General features: G+C 37.8%; 1 protein-coding gene across 1 annotated transcript in view; it reads left to right on the forward strand.

The window, feature by feature from the left end:
• Positions 1-13,952, forward strand: part of PRDM5 (PR/SET domain 5) — a 199,892-nt gene that overhangs the window by 124,319 nt on the left and 61,621 nt on the right.

Below are 13,952 nucleotides of genomic sequence, written 5' to 3' on the forward strand. Positions count from 1 at the left end.
GTAGGGTTTCATTGGATACAAGAGTGATATGACCATAATATCTGTTATGCCATGGACTGCTTCCTAAAGTTTCCCTCCATTTCCTATGACTTCCTGTACAATTTCTCCCGTGAAAGAGGGCTGTGCCCTAGTGAAGAGTGAATGAACTGCTGAATATTCGTGAAAGAACCTTGTCTGGATTTTATCTATCATGTAGAGAAGCACTTGAAAAGACTTGAAAGAATACTCTTAATTTTCATACCCAGATGATTTTACATGAATCTTAAATGGTTTGCGGTAGCAGGACTGTATATGGTCAACTGTGTAACTGGATTACGTTGCTGAAACTTCCTACTCAAGAGCCAAAGTATCTGAGTCTTTGTCATCATATCCCCAGCACCTAGTGCAGCGTCTAGCACAATAACTGTTTTGTGCATGAAGAAATGTTTGTTTAAGCAGACTAAAGAATCAATACTGTGATTATTATAAGTAGGTGGATGAAAGGGCAGCAGTGGAGCATAATTTATTTTGGGAATTTTCTGGCTAAAGTTAAAAGACATGTCAACTTAATATTTGTTATCTTAGAATAGCCTCTTAAATACTTCTAAATGGAACATACAGCCAAGAACAATCAACCATTATACATGATGGCTATGGAATAATGGGCACCCTAAAGAACAAAAGGAGGTCTTCTTGCTTAGAAGTATCTAGAGAAAGTGAGGTTTTCAGGACAAAGTCCAATATGTGTAACAGAATCAGAGACAACAGAAAGAAAGGTAGAGAGAAGCAAAAGGAAAAAGGCAGCAAAGAGCCATGTTGAGGGCAGGTGGCCTTCAAATAGTGCCAGAGCTGGGAGTACCATGTCCTGATTCTACAGAAGAAGCAAGTCAGTGATGAGGAGAGAGGAGAGAGTTCTGAAGTCTGGGGCCAGCCCTTGCCACCTAACAGCGTGGTCTTTGATGTCACTGGTACTACTCTCTTATGTATACTGGGGGCCGTGTGGAGTTGTGGTGAAGCAGGATGAAGACAAGAGTGAAGTCAATAGCCATCCATTCTGGGTCACTAATTCTTGGAAAATGTCTTTGTGCCACTCTGAAAATATAACTTACAGTTTGTGGAGCACATTTACCTGTCTGTATGTGTGTGCTTGTGCATAGCATTTGTGTATGGAAGGAGGGCAGGTAGGAAATGGGGAAAGAGTTATTACTGCATATCACAGTAGTAAGTTTATAATAATGCCCTGAGACATCATGGTGCAATTGAATTATGCTCAGTACAGTGTGTTTCTAAAAGGCAGGGATTATTTTGTTCAGAATGCGTTAAAACATATTCCAGCACAGAAAGGATGAAGCCAATCAAGTGGAACACTTGATTATTCAAAATAATTCCATCCTTGAGAATTCTGTGTGCCTACATTTTATTTTACTTGTAGGAAGGATGGGCAGTGGAGAAGAATAAAGTACTTAAACTAGTAGTTGCCCCTAAAATTTAATTATTTTTGTTCTCTACAAAGTTGCAATAATAAGATTATTTTTTTGAGCTTTAAGAAGTCTCTCTGATAAAAATATTGAATACATGTAGTGTTTTTTTGTTGTTGTGTATTATGTTCTATATTATGTGTAATGTAGAGAATATTCTAAAATTCTAATCGCTTTGTGTGTGATTTGGTTATTTATTATATGCATGAATCTGTGCCAAATGTTGTATAAATTCTGGCCTTTTCAATGTGGTTTCTGATCAAGAGAACTGGCCATCTAAATTCAGACAACAGTGCTGAGGCACAGTCAGCCAACACATACATTTAAATAAATAAAAATATAAAGGTGTGATGTATGTGTTTGCACATGTCCATACAAATAGTTGTGTAATTATTTATAGTTATTTACTTATAACTAGATTTTTCTGTTTAAAATCAGACTCATTTCATTTTCACATTTTACAGTTCTTCTTTGGGTTATTTTGATGTCAATCCTATGTCCTTGGTGACAACTGCCTGGCAGCGTGGCTGGGGTTGTGTTTGAAGTGGTAGGTGCCACACAGTGGCGGTGGCTGCAGAGACCTGCCTGGTTGCTGGTATCTGGGCTTCCCCATGGTCCTGGGATGGGTTTCTTTTCCCACATGGACAGATGATGCTTTGCTTCTCTTTTATCTGCTTTGTCGTGTCCTCCAAATCATGTGCATCCATTTACCCTCCAGAGCTAGAACCTGGCTCAGTCGTCAAATGGGCTTATGTAGTTATTTTGCTACTTTTTGTGTGTGTGTGTGTGTGTGTGTGTGTGTGTGTGTGTGTGTGTGAGGAAGATCGGCCCTGAGCTAACATCTGCCAATCTTCCTCTTTTTGCTGAGGAAGACTGGCCCTGGGCTAACATCCATGCCCATCTTCCTCCACTTTATATGGGACGCCACCACAGCATGGCTTGACAAGCGGTGCATCGGTGTGCGCCCAGGATCCAAAGTGGTGAACCCCGGGCCACCGCAGTGGAGCATGAGCACTTAACCGCTTGTGCCACCGGGCCGGCCCCTATTTTGCTACTTTGACAGTAGAGCTCTCATTATTTTGAGTTCTATAAATGCATTTTTTTCTCTCCCTTTATTATTTTTCTTTATGAAATCATGTGATTTTATTCAGCCCTTTCTCACACTAGATTTAGCAATTAATGTTGGTGCTATAGCATGATGTAGGTAAGACCTATTCTACAGGAAGTATTTAGTTAGTACTGTTAGAGAATGCACAGTCAAGTGGGAGGACTGTGTGTGAAGATGGGGTGGGGACAGTCAGCACAGACAGCCGGTGCAGCCTCTGTGGACAGGGCAGCCCCTGGATTATTAGTGTTCCTATTTTGGACTCAACACTCTGTATCATCTTAAAAATAATTGAGGACACTGGAAAGCTTCTTTTTTTGGTGAGGAAGATTGGCCCTGAGCTAACGTCTGTGCCAGTCTTCCTCTATTTTGTATGTGGGATGCCGCCACAGCATGGCTTGATGAGCCGTGTGTAAGTCCGTGCCCGGCATCTGAACCCGTGAACCCTGGGCCGCCAAAGGGGAGCGTGCAAACTTAACCACTACACCATGGGGCTTGCCCCGGAAAGCTTTTTTTTTTTTTTTATGTGTGTTATATCTATAGCTGTTTACTGTATTAAAAATTAAAGCTAAGAACATTTAAAAATATTTATTCATTAAAAAATAATAATGAACCCATTACATGTTAAGATAAACAACATATTTTTACAGAAAATAACCACATTTTCCTAACTAGAAATAATCTAGTGAGAAGGGAGACATTGTTTTTTTTGTTTTTTTGTGTGAGGAAGACCAGCCCTGAGCCAACATCTATTGCCAATCCTCCTCCTCTTTTTCCCCAAAGCCCCAGTAGATAGTTGTATGTCATAGTTGCACGTCCTTCTAGTTGCTGTATGTGGGACGCGGCCTCAGCATGGCCGGACAAGCGGTGCGTCATGTGCGCCCGGGATCCAAACCTGGGCCACCAGTAGCGGAGCACGCGCACTTAACCGCCAAGCCACGGGGTCGGCCCGGGAGACATTGTTTTACATTTCTGAAAATCTCTTTGTAAGGTCTGGTTCAAGAGGAAACAGTTTGGATTCTCCTATCTGTTTCTTCATTCATTCTGCTTCAGTATGTTCTTTTGGTTTCAGAATTTGAAGAAAATCTGGCCTCACACAGATATATATAGTTAGAAGGAGAGAGTTTCTTAATAGCCTTTGTCAAGTAATTCTGGATATTATTTATTACTATACTGAAACTCAAAAAGTGGTAGTTTGTTTAAGACACTGTTATGTGGAACCTAGAACATGTCAATGAACTTTTTCTATTCTGTTATGTTAAAATCCATTGGCATGTCCTGAACTTTGAGCATGGTCTTTTACCCATGCACGATTCTGCAACACGACGCACAGATCTTTTGGACAGTGTTGGCTTGCTGAGTTATGCAGCTCTTAAACGTGTGTTAATGTCACCACTGATCTCATTAGGCAAGTCTAAGTATTTGGAAACCTTCAGCTTGTGATAGCAGATATAAGTTTTTCAAAATTCTAAATTTGGTAAGAAAAACTATCATTTCCTTTTTTCTTTTTCTTTTTTTTTTTGAAATGACAAGCTCACTTCTTTTATTTTCAAAAAACAAATGTTTTGTTTTTTGAAGACGAATGTCCCATGCAAGTAAGGACCCAGCTGACAGAGGCCGTCCTGTGTAACTGGGACTATTTGTCTCAACTGATTGCTCGGATCAATATTGCTTCCAGCTGTTACTCTGGTTGTCTTGGTGATAAATTCGCAAGCTTCCGCTGCTGCTGCTGCTGCTGAGACATGTTGCTGTCCAGTGTCATTGCCTTTGCTGGCATCTGGGTTCTAAAAAGACGCTTCATGAGTAAGAGGTTTGCCAATGCTGTGCTTTTACAGGTACTGTTCGTTATTGGGCCGATAATGTTTATGACTGTAAATAGAAAAGGATTTAAGGCTTTCCAAATTTGGACGTATTTGTAGGTATACTACAGAACTTACCTCTAAAATTTGCCTGCAGATACCAAAAGATAGAACCTTGCTAAAAGGTTGTCCTATCAGCAAGATATTGACTGATATCTGAAGTCATTTAGTAAGAGTTTAGAGAAGTCTGAGTTATAGGGAGATTAAATCACTTTCCCCACCTGGAGAGCTGCCCTGCTGAGTAGAGGCTTGTCTCAGTGTGTTTCCTGGTCTACCTTCCTCCGCCATGGGAGTCAGCCTTGCGTAATAGAAAGGGCAGGGGCTTTGGAGACAACTGACTCGAGTTCGGATTCTGGCCCCCACCACTTACTAGTTGTGCACTTTTGAGCAAACTGCTTAACCTCTCTGAGCCCCGTTTTACCTCATAGGTCCTTTGTGAAGAATAAATTGAATCACGTCTAAAATACTTAGTGCTGGTTCATAGTAGATGGTCAGTTAATTGTCCTAAGTATAATCTCTGAAATTCTTCTCTAATATTGCCACTTAAGACTACTTTTCCAAAGTTAAATGAAGTGTATTCATTAACATTGGATGTCAAGGCTTTATTGAATGATGTAATTGCTTATATGATCATTTTCTCCTTTTCTTAGTTTTCTTTCTTACAGGACATCATACTGAGAATTTTATGTTCAATATCTTTCTCTTCTCTTTCAACTTTATGAAGATCTTAAATTGTTGAATATGCTGCAACTTTAATAACTTAGTTTATAAACATAGTCTTGATTGGTTGTTGATAAGGAACTGATTTAATATCATGGTGTCTGGCATAATTATAATCATGGGATTTTCTTAGTGTATTACTTTTGGAAAAATGCATTTCAGATGGCTATGTTCCTGATTAACTAGGCTTTTCTTTTTAATAGATGTTTAAAGGACCACTCAGTTGGAAAAATAATTTTTGGTGGTTTTTATAAATTCTGAACTATGTATGTTTCACTTATTTCTTTCTTGAAATTAAATCATAATGACCTCCGAAATAATCTTTGACGAATTTAGTTTGCCTTGTCACATCAAAACTTGTCCTTGGCTTTTTAAATTACTACTACCTTCTTTATGAGGCATAATCCCAAAATATGCTTAGTTTCTAAGTCCAAAAAGAGATTATAGGCAATGAAGTTTGCTTAAAAAATGTATATTGGGGCCGGCCCGGTGGCGCAGTGGTTAAGTGCGCACAGTCCGCTTTGGCGGCGTGGGGTTTGCAGATTCGGATCCCGGGCACGCACCGACACACCGCTTGTCAAGCCATGCTGTGGCGGCATCCCATGTATAAAGTAGAGGAAGATTGGCATGGATGTTAGCCCAGGGCCAATCTTCCTCAGCAAAAAAAAAAAAGAGGAGGATTGGCATTGGATGTTAGCTCAGGGCTGGTCTTCCTCACAAAACGAAACAAAACAAAGAAAAGAATATTGTCTTGTTTCTTGAAGAACTGTTTATAATAGCAAAAAATTGGAAATAGAGCCCGGATATCCAGCATTGAGGATATTGGTTAAATTATATTATGATATATCCATAAGTTGGAATATTATATAGATGATAAAAGCAATATTATAAATGTATATTAATTAACATGAAAAGAAATGAGAAAGATAAGTTACGAAAATAAAATGGTATTATTTTTGTAAGGATAAAACATTTGTATATGAAGATCTTAAAGGTTAAATATTAAATTATTAACTGTGGTTATTTCTTTGTATTGTAAATATGGATAATTTTACTTTTCTTCATGATTTTCTGTGTTTTCTAATTTTTCTATAATAATTTCCTTGTATAATAAAATATTTAAAGTGTATTAACCTTATATTATGACTATGCAGGTAACTGTTATTGTTAGAAGGTTCATACTAAATTATTTAGGTGTGACATGTCTCTGTATCTTATTCTCATATAGGCCAGCAAAAAGAAGTGCATATAAAAATATGTTGAAAAAGAGAGAAAAGAGAATGAGAAAGCAAATATGGTAATATTAAACCTAAGTTAGAGTATATAGTTTCATTGTAACATTTGTCCAGTTTTTCTTCATGTTTGAAAATTTTAATAATTAAAAGTGGGAGTGTTTTATTCCAGTGAGAACAACTGAATGGACACAGAGGCCAACTAAGTGTGGCTGGGAACCGTTGCCTGAACATCCAGCTCCATAGCTACATCTTGTTCGTATCTCTCTCAGAGTCTAGTTCTTTCAACAGGGAAGACTTACATTCTTTAAGTATATGCAGACTTTTTGTTGTTCTGTTCTGTTTGCTGACAGTTTACTGCTCGTAGAAAACTCAGATTCTTCTGAAGAAGCTGAGTGTCATTACTTCATGCCTAGTCATCTTCTTGAAAAAGGAGTTCCATGAAATGTGCTATTCTTATGGATTTTTCAGAAGTTTTCTTTGAAATACAGTGGAAAGTATATGTATTCTTTACAAAAGAAGGTGTAAAGAATTGATAAGGATCACCCAGTCATGTTATTATCCTACTTAAAAACCCCTCAGTGGTTTCCCCTCTCTTTGTGCAAAATGACCGGCCCTTGCCCATCTCATGAGACTCATCAGCTACCAACCCCAGGCTTGTTTACTGGGCTTCTTTCACTTTCCTGCAGTCTCCAGTTAAATGTTACTTTCTCTGTGCTGTTACCTGACCGTCCCCTACCCCCACCACGTTAGGCCACCATGCTCTGTCTTCTGCTTCCCTCAACACAGCACCCTTCCGAATGCTTGCACTTCATCAGTAGTTTGTAGGTTCTCTGTTCCCTTAGATCTGTACCGTCGCTGATATCTCACCTGTTTACTATTCAGAGCACTGCCTGGCATAGAGGAAGAACTTAGTGACTGCTTCTTGACTAAATAAGGGAACCTACAAATACATCGCAGTAGCTGAGGGATAGTGGAAAGTGTGCTGGCTTCATAGTGAGAAGTCCTGGATTGGAATCCAAATTGCATTGACATTAAAATCATTTTTTCATATAATACCTACAAAAATCTGTGGAATTCACTTTGAGAATGTTTGCATTAAAGAATAAAATTGCTCAACTCCACAATTTATCAGCTGGGCCCACCCACAATGTAAAGTTAGGCCTTTTGATTTTCTTTCCTTCCTTCACCTCCTTGCTCATCACACAGTTGGTGGTAAAACATATTGTATAACCAATAACAGTTAACAGCATGTTTCAAGATCTAGCTCACCAATGCTTATAAAATTACAGTGTTTAAATGAAGGAATAAAAATCAATATTTGGCCAACCAGCACTCGTATTTACTATGACTCCTTTTAGTTTGGAGTTGCCTAGTTTTTTAAAATTCTGATTAGAAAAAAGTTAGAGGAAATTGGTCCTAACAAATGCCCCATCCATTTTATTTGACGAGGTCGATTCTATGGGAACTGGAATAATTACAAACAATGATGTAGTGTATTAAAGTCTCTTGCACTATGTAGCCTCTCCTCTAGTAGAAGTTTGGGGGCTGCAGTTGTTTATTATATATAAATATCTCTTCTCAGTTATGATATTATATTTACTTTGTTTATGTGTTCCATGACTAGATTCTAAGCTGAAGGGCAGGGCAGATCAGGCTCAGGTTTTTAGTCTAGTTTATTGAAGGAGGGAAGTTCTCTCAGATACTAAGTTAGCCCTCTCACAGCCAGTATGATAGCTTTCAAAGAGCATTCTCATTTTCTAGATGAGGAAGCTGAGATTCAGAGAAGCAAATGACGTATCCAATCAAGGTAATAAAACCCATACCTTCTGACTTCAAATTCTTTTTTATTATTGTGTTATCTCTTCTTTTTTGGTACACAGCTGCTACACAGCTGTTATAATTACTACAAGAATTAGAAAACTTCTGTAAGTTACCTGGTATAAAAGATGAGAAATGAAATTCTAAAAGTCTTGTATTATTTCAGTAGTATGAAAGTTTTATGCTTTAGAGCCAAATGAAGGGTGCTTTGTTTTGTTTTTAGCATTCACCTGTTCATTTACTCCTGAGTCATCTTTATAGTGGGCAATAATGTATAGAGAAAATGATGAGTAAATTTAGTTTCGCCAGATTCCTTTTTAAAAAAAATTGACCTTATTTGTAGAGCAGTTTTAGGTTCATGGCAAAATTGAGGAGAAGGTACAGAGATTTCCTCAAATACCCCCTCCCCACACCCATGCATAGCCTCCCCGATTGTCAATATCTTCATCCAGAGTGGTACATTTGTTAACAATCGAGGTGCCTACGTCAACACATTATAATCACCCAAAGTCCATAGTTTACATTATGGTTCACTCTTGGTGTTGTACATTCTGTGAGTTTGGGCAAATGTGTAATGACATGTATCCACCATTATGGTATCATACAGAGTATTTTCACTGCCTTAAAATTCCTTTGTGCTCTGCCCATTCATACCCCAACCCTCAGCTCATCGCAACCACTGATCTTTTTCCTGTCTCCATGGTTTTTTGTTTTCCAGAATGTCATATAGTTGGAGAGATTACTTTTCTTATTTCTAGGAAATGATTTAATTGATGGTTGGACCTATAGTGAGGTGGATGTACATTTGAGTACACTGCAATGCGATGAGATTTTTATGGAGTTAATAGTCTCTTCATTGTTTTCCCATTATATTGAAGGAGTCAATTTCATTTTGCTCTTATAGTATTCAAGTTATCCATCAATAATTTGAGAAGTCAATTGTCTTTTTATAACATCAAATAACACTAAGTTTTATGAAGAGAAAACGTAACTCCAGTTTATGTTTCTTCCTTCCAGTTTGCCAATTGGTATCTTTCCTCATTTCCTATCTAGCATAGTGACAGTATTGTTTTGTGTAGCGTTAAAGGCAATTTCCTTCATATTAATTTTCTCAGAACAGGTCTTATTTTATTGGCTCATGACTAATGGTCATTCTGTAAGACAGTGATAACTTAGCTATTGGATTACCACCTGTCTGTTAGTTCTCGGAGAAATCTTAGTATTTATGTCTTTGTTGTAATTTTTTCTTAACGGTGTTTAAAAAAAATTGTTTTTTAAATCTCTGCAATTCCTTCACGTTTTGATTAATTTTGTCCTTTACTGCCTTAAATAACCAACTAGTTGTGTCCTTGCTTCACCGTCTTTCTTCTCTGTCTGCTCCCTCTCCTTCCTTAGTCCCATTACCACTGTGCGGTACCGCTAGGGAGAAGTCTGACAAAACTTCGGTCTTTCCATTAACTTTGAAAATGTTATTTTTCAGAAACTTTGTATCCACCTTCTCAAGTCCACTTATTCTTCATCATTAGGTGATTAGATTAAGGGCATGCATGGCAAGTCTGCGTAAGACAACTGCTTTTATAGACTATTAAAATATAATTTTCTTGACTTTCAGAATAGAAAGAAATTTAAGAAGTTTTCTAGTTCAAGCCTCTTAGCTGAACTAATGCCCAGTAAAATACAGTGATTTGCTCAAGTTACACAACTTCTATGTGGCTCATCTAGAACTAAACTAAGGCATAAACTTTTTCCAATATATCACATTGCTGGTATTTTTACTTCTTTAACATACCTCCTAACACTTACTGTTACTCTTGAACTTACCATAAAATTGCATACATTCCTTCCATAATGTTTGATGATGTTATCGTGTTGATATATCAACCAATTGAGGATAATAATTGCAACTTGGAAGCTTGAGGGTTTGTAGTTAGGTACTTATGGTCTACCTGAGAACTTAACTCTGGATGTGGAGAAACTTTCCCACCACAAAGTCAACTATCTCTAATATCTTATTTAGTACCTGGTTCATATCCAGAGTATGGATCCTGGAGTCAGATTTCAGGCTTCAAACTCCATTTTATTTATTTCCTCCCTGCATGAGCTTTAGTAAGTTGCTTAACCTCTTCAAAGCTTAGTTTGCTCACCTGAAAAACGGGTAATAATAGTCCCAACTTCCTAGTGTTGTTTTGAGGAAGAAATGAAGGTGTATGTGAAGAACTTTGCAGTGTTAGCACAGTGGAAGCATGTGATCATGTGAGTGATGCTGCTGACATTGCTGTGTGTTCTGTTTTTCTTATTCCTACCTGTATTTAATCACAGGTATTCATACTCCCTTGATATATGGTTTGACCCTCTATTCCCAGTGTCATCATTATCATCTTTTTATAACCTTTAGTAGCAGAATATAGATCATCTATAGGACATGGATGAGGGTTTGCAGTCAAACAGGGCTGGTATGGGGTGAGTGAGGGTGCATGTACTGTGTGTTGCTGCCATTGTCAATGAAGGTGAATGCTTAGGTCTGTGCCTGGCAGGCAGCTCTGTAATTTATCATCTGGTTTCCTATGCTAGAATGACAGAGATGGCACTCTGTGGGTCAGCTGAAATAGTAGAGCACATTCTCCTGTTGGTTTATAGCTTCTTAGGGTCAGTGAGAGCTGGGGTTAATTCCACAAGGGAATCCACGGACTGTGACATGAATTCCATCAGTTGTTCATAAATTATGAAAGAAATTCTAGGAACTGCTTTTGGGGTTTTAAAGCTCTGGGCCAGAAGGTTAATTACTTGCCTACAGTTCCAACCAACTTTCTGTGTTAATAGATACCGGCTGTGTTGGCCCTTCTGTTCTAGGCTTGCTTGCACACTGTTCTTTGAGTGTAGTAATAAATCACTGTCTTAGGAAATATTTAATTTTTTTGGTAAATACCTGTGATCAGCTTAGAAATAAAAGATTGGTGTATTATAACTTCATTATACTTCAATTTATCCACTGGTTTTCTTTCTCCTCTAATATTTCTTGTAAATGAATTTATTCATTCTTTTTAAAATTTTTGTTCAAAGTTATGAAAATAGTAGCTATAAATAGTTATAAGTAACTATAGGACGATACTGCCTATTATTAATAAACAAAAATAGACAATTAACTAATTATAAACACAAATGAAAATTTAAAGCATTTTTTTCACATTTTTATGAGAATTAGATAACCTTTGTATGTTGAGAGGGAGTTTATTTGCTATATTTATTTTCTGAGTAGTTAATTACTAATTAAACCAAATCAAATAATTCTTTTACCTACAGGTGATCTAAGAGCAGAATAGTTGAGTGTAGCATCTGTGTAGAAATAAATGATTTCCTCAGCATCACACTTCAAGAGCTTTGGGTTTTCCCTAAGAAGTCTTATTCATAGATTAAAGTCTTGAACTGCATAATTTTTGTTTTCTAAGTGTTATTTTGATACATCAAGTAACTTCAGATCACCAGGCCACTTCGGTGGAATGAACTGTTTCTTCCTCTTTTTTTTTTTTTTTTTTGTTGTACTCAGCTCCTCCCTGTTGATTTTAAGATAGTGATAAGCATATCTAGCAACATAAGAGAGAGAAACATTCATTTTGATTTTCATTGGTACTGTGATTATCTATTTTTTTCTTTTTTCAAAAATATCAAAGGCCCTAGTTTTTAATGCAGGAATTACAGTTCTTATATTAATGTTCGTCACAGGCTGGGATATGAGGCACAGAGGGAAGAGTGAGGGAGTGACATTTGTCTTGGAATGTAGTGTTATGAATAATCATCAAATGAATTAATAATATAGTCACAGAGACGCTAATAAGCTGGGTCTTTAAAATATACTGTCATTTATGTAACTTTCTTTTCATCATTTCTTCATTTTTTTGGTATACTGGGATCCTCAAAAATGGAAGTGGCCTAGGCAACAGTTTCCATCAACTGTTTTTCAACAGCTTTATCTGTTGGTGAATTATTAGATAATATTATTAATAGCTACCTCTATTAAATTTGGAACACCGACATTTTCTTTTAGTTTAGGGAAACTAAAGGAGGTTTGATTTCTCTGATATGTGCTTGCTTCTACCATTGCTGCCATTTCCCCCGAAGAACAACTTCCCTCTGGGTTGTTTTTCTGCAGCTCTGAATTGTGCTTCAGAGCTGGGGAAGGTTTTATAGCTGCTCTAGTTTTTGGGTAAAGAGAATTATTTTCTGAGTTTCTTGCTGCTCAGAGTTATATATGTTTGATTCTTCCTTGCTGGCACTATTTACAGGAAAACCCCTCTGTGTGCAGGCACCTGAGGTTTACCTCCTTCACCACTCCACAACCATCGTTCACAAACTATGCTCGTAAATACTTGGTTAAATAAAACTTCTGGTAGAAATTCCTAAAATCAAGAAACTGCTGGGGAACAGGATTAATGATTTTCCCACCAAAGTCTGACTCCCTAACAACAAAATGCAATCAATACGTAATTAATTACTTTACCTTACTTACCTATCTCACTTTATTTATTTATTTTTTTTTTATAATTTTATTTATTCATTTATTTTTTCCCCCAAAGCCCCAGTAGATAGTTGTATGTCATAGCTGCACATCCTTCCAGTTGCTGTATGTGGGACACGGCGTCAGCATGGCCGGAGAAGCGGCGCATCGGTGCACGCCCGGGATCCGAACCCGGGCCACCAGCAGCGGAGCGCGCGCACCCAACCGCCAAGCCACGGGCCGGCCCATCCTATCTCACTTTAAAGTGTCCCTTAACAAGCAGTGCGGGAAACTCACGTAGGAGTTTTTCTTTCTTGGTCAGAACTTTAAAAACTTTGCCAGTGTCTGGATTGTTCAGATGTTTCTCCATTTGTGAAACAATCTCCTTTGCTTCCGTCAGCACTCACATCAAGGACCTCATATAGGTATCTTGCTTTCTTCAGACGAATCAGACATAATGGGAGTCATTTATACACCTGCTTGGCCGAAGCTGGGGCATCCTGAGTAGAGAATCTTTTACTTTCTCTTCCTAGCTCATTTTTTAAAAATTATTCATTAACTTTTGTCCTTTTTTATTCTGTATCTCACGTTCTATTTTGTTTGCATCAGTAAAACTCAGTTTTTGTTTTGCCCTCAATCCATAAATGGGTCTGGCTCTTTATTATTTCAGACTAGAAAGTAGTGAGCACGTGGCTCTCCCATTTTTCTGCTTCCCAGTGAACCTCACCACGTTTGATTTGGCATCTCCTCAGAACTGAGGGAGGGATACCGTAACTGTAAGATTTTCAAGGAAAAGGATGCATCTTTTACTTTTTTGCAGCTCCACAGAACCTTGCATTAAAAAAAAAAGACTCAATTTGTTTTGATTCACAAAGTATTTTCAGAAGGTCTTCTCCTTGAGTCACGTTTTGATTTTTACATTTTATTGCCCACTTCCTTATAATAGTAAACTTTTTCGACTTCTAAAAGTCAAGTATCTCTGTAAATATTCCAGGAGTAAAGGTCAAGTTCAGGTTTTTCTTGTCTTGCTCTCAGAGATGCTGTCCTTGGGTTTAACTTCTTTAGATCAAGTGAGATTCCGCAGGATTTGATTAATAGGAGCATTCCAAGAGGAACAGTGTGGGGTTCAGTGAGGTCAGTGGGGTTTCAGGGCTCTTTTTGCTGCAGGAAAAAAGAGAGTATTTCACTTCATAGAAAAGTGCCAAGAATGAACTTGAGCTACTCCATTCGTCAGTGTCGCATTTCACCTCTCTCTGCGGTGTGCTT

This window comes from Ceratotherium simum, chromosome 12 (genome assembly GCF_057802395.1).
Source record: "Ceratotherium simum simum isolate JZ-2026a chromosome 12, ASM5780239v1, whole genome shotgun sequence".
Taxonomy (NCBI): Eukaryota; Metazoa; Chordata; class Mammalia; order Perissodactyla; family Rhinocerotidae; genus Ceratotherium; species Ceratotherium simum.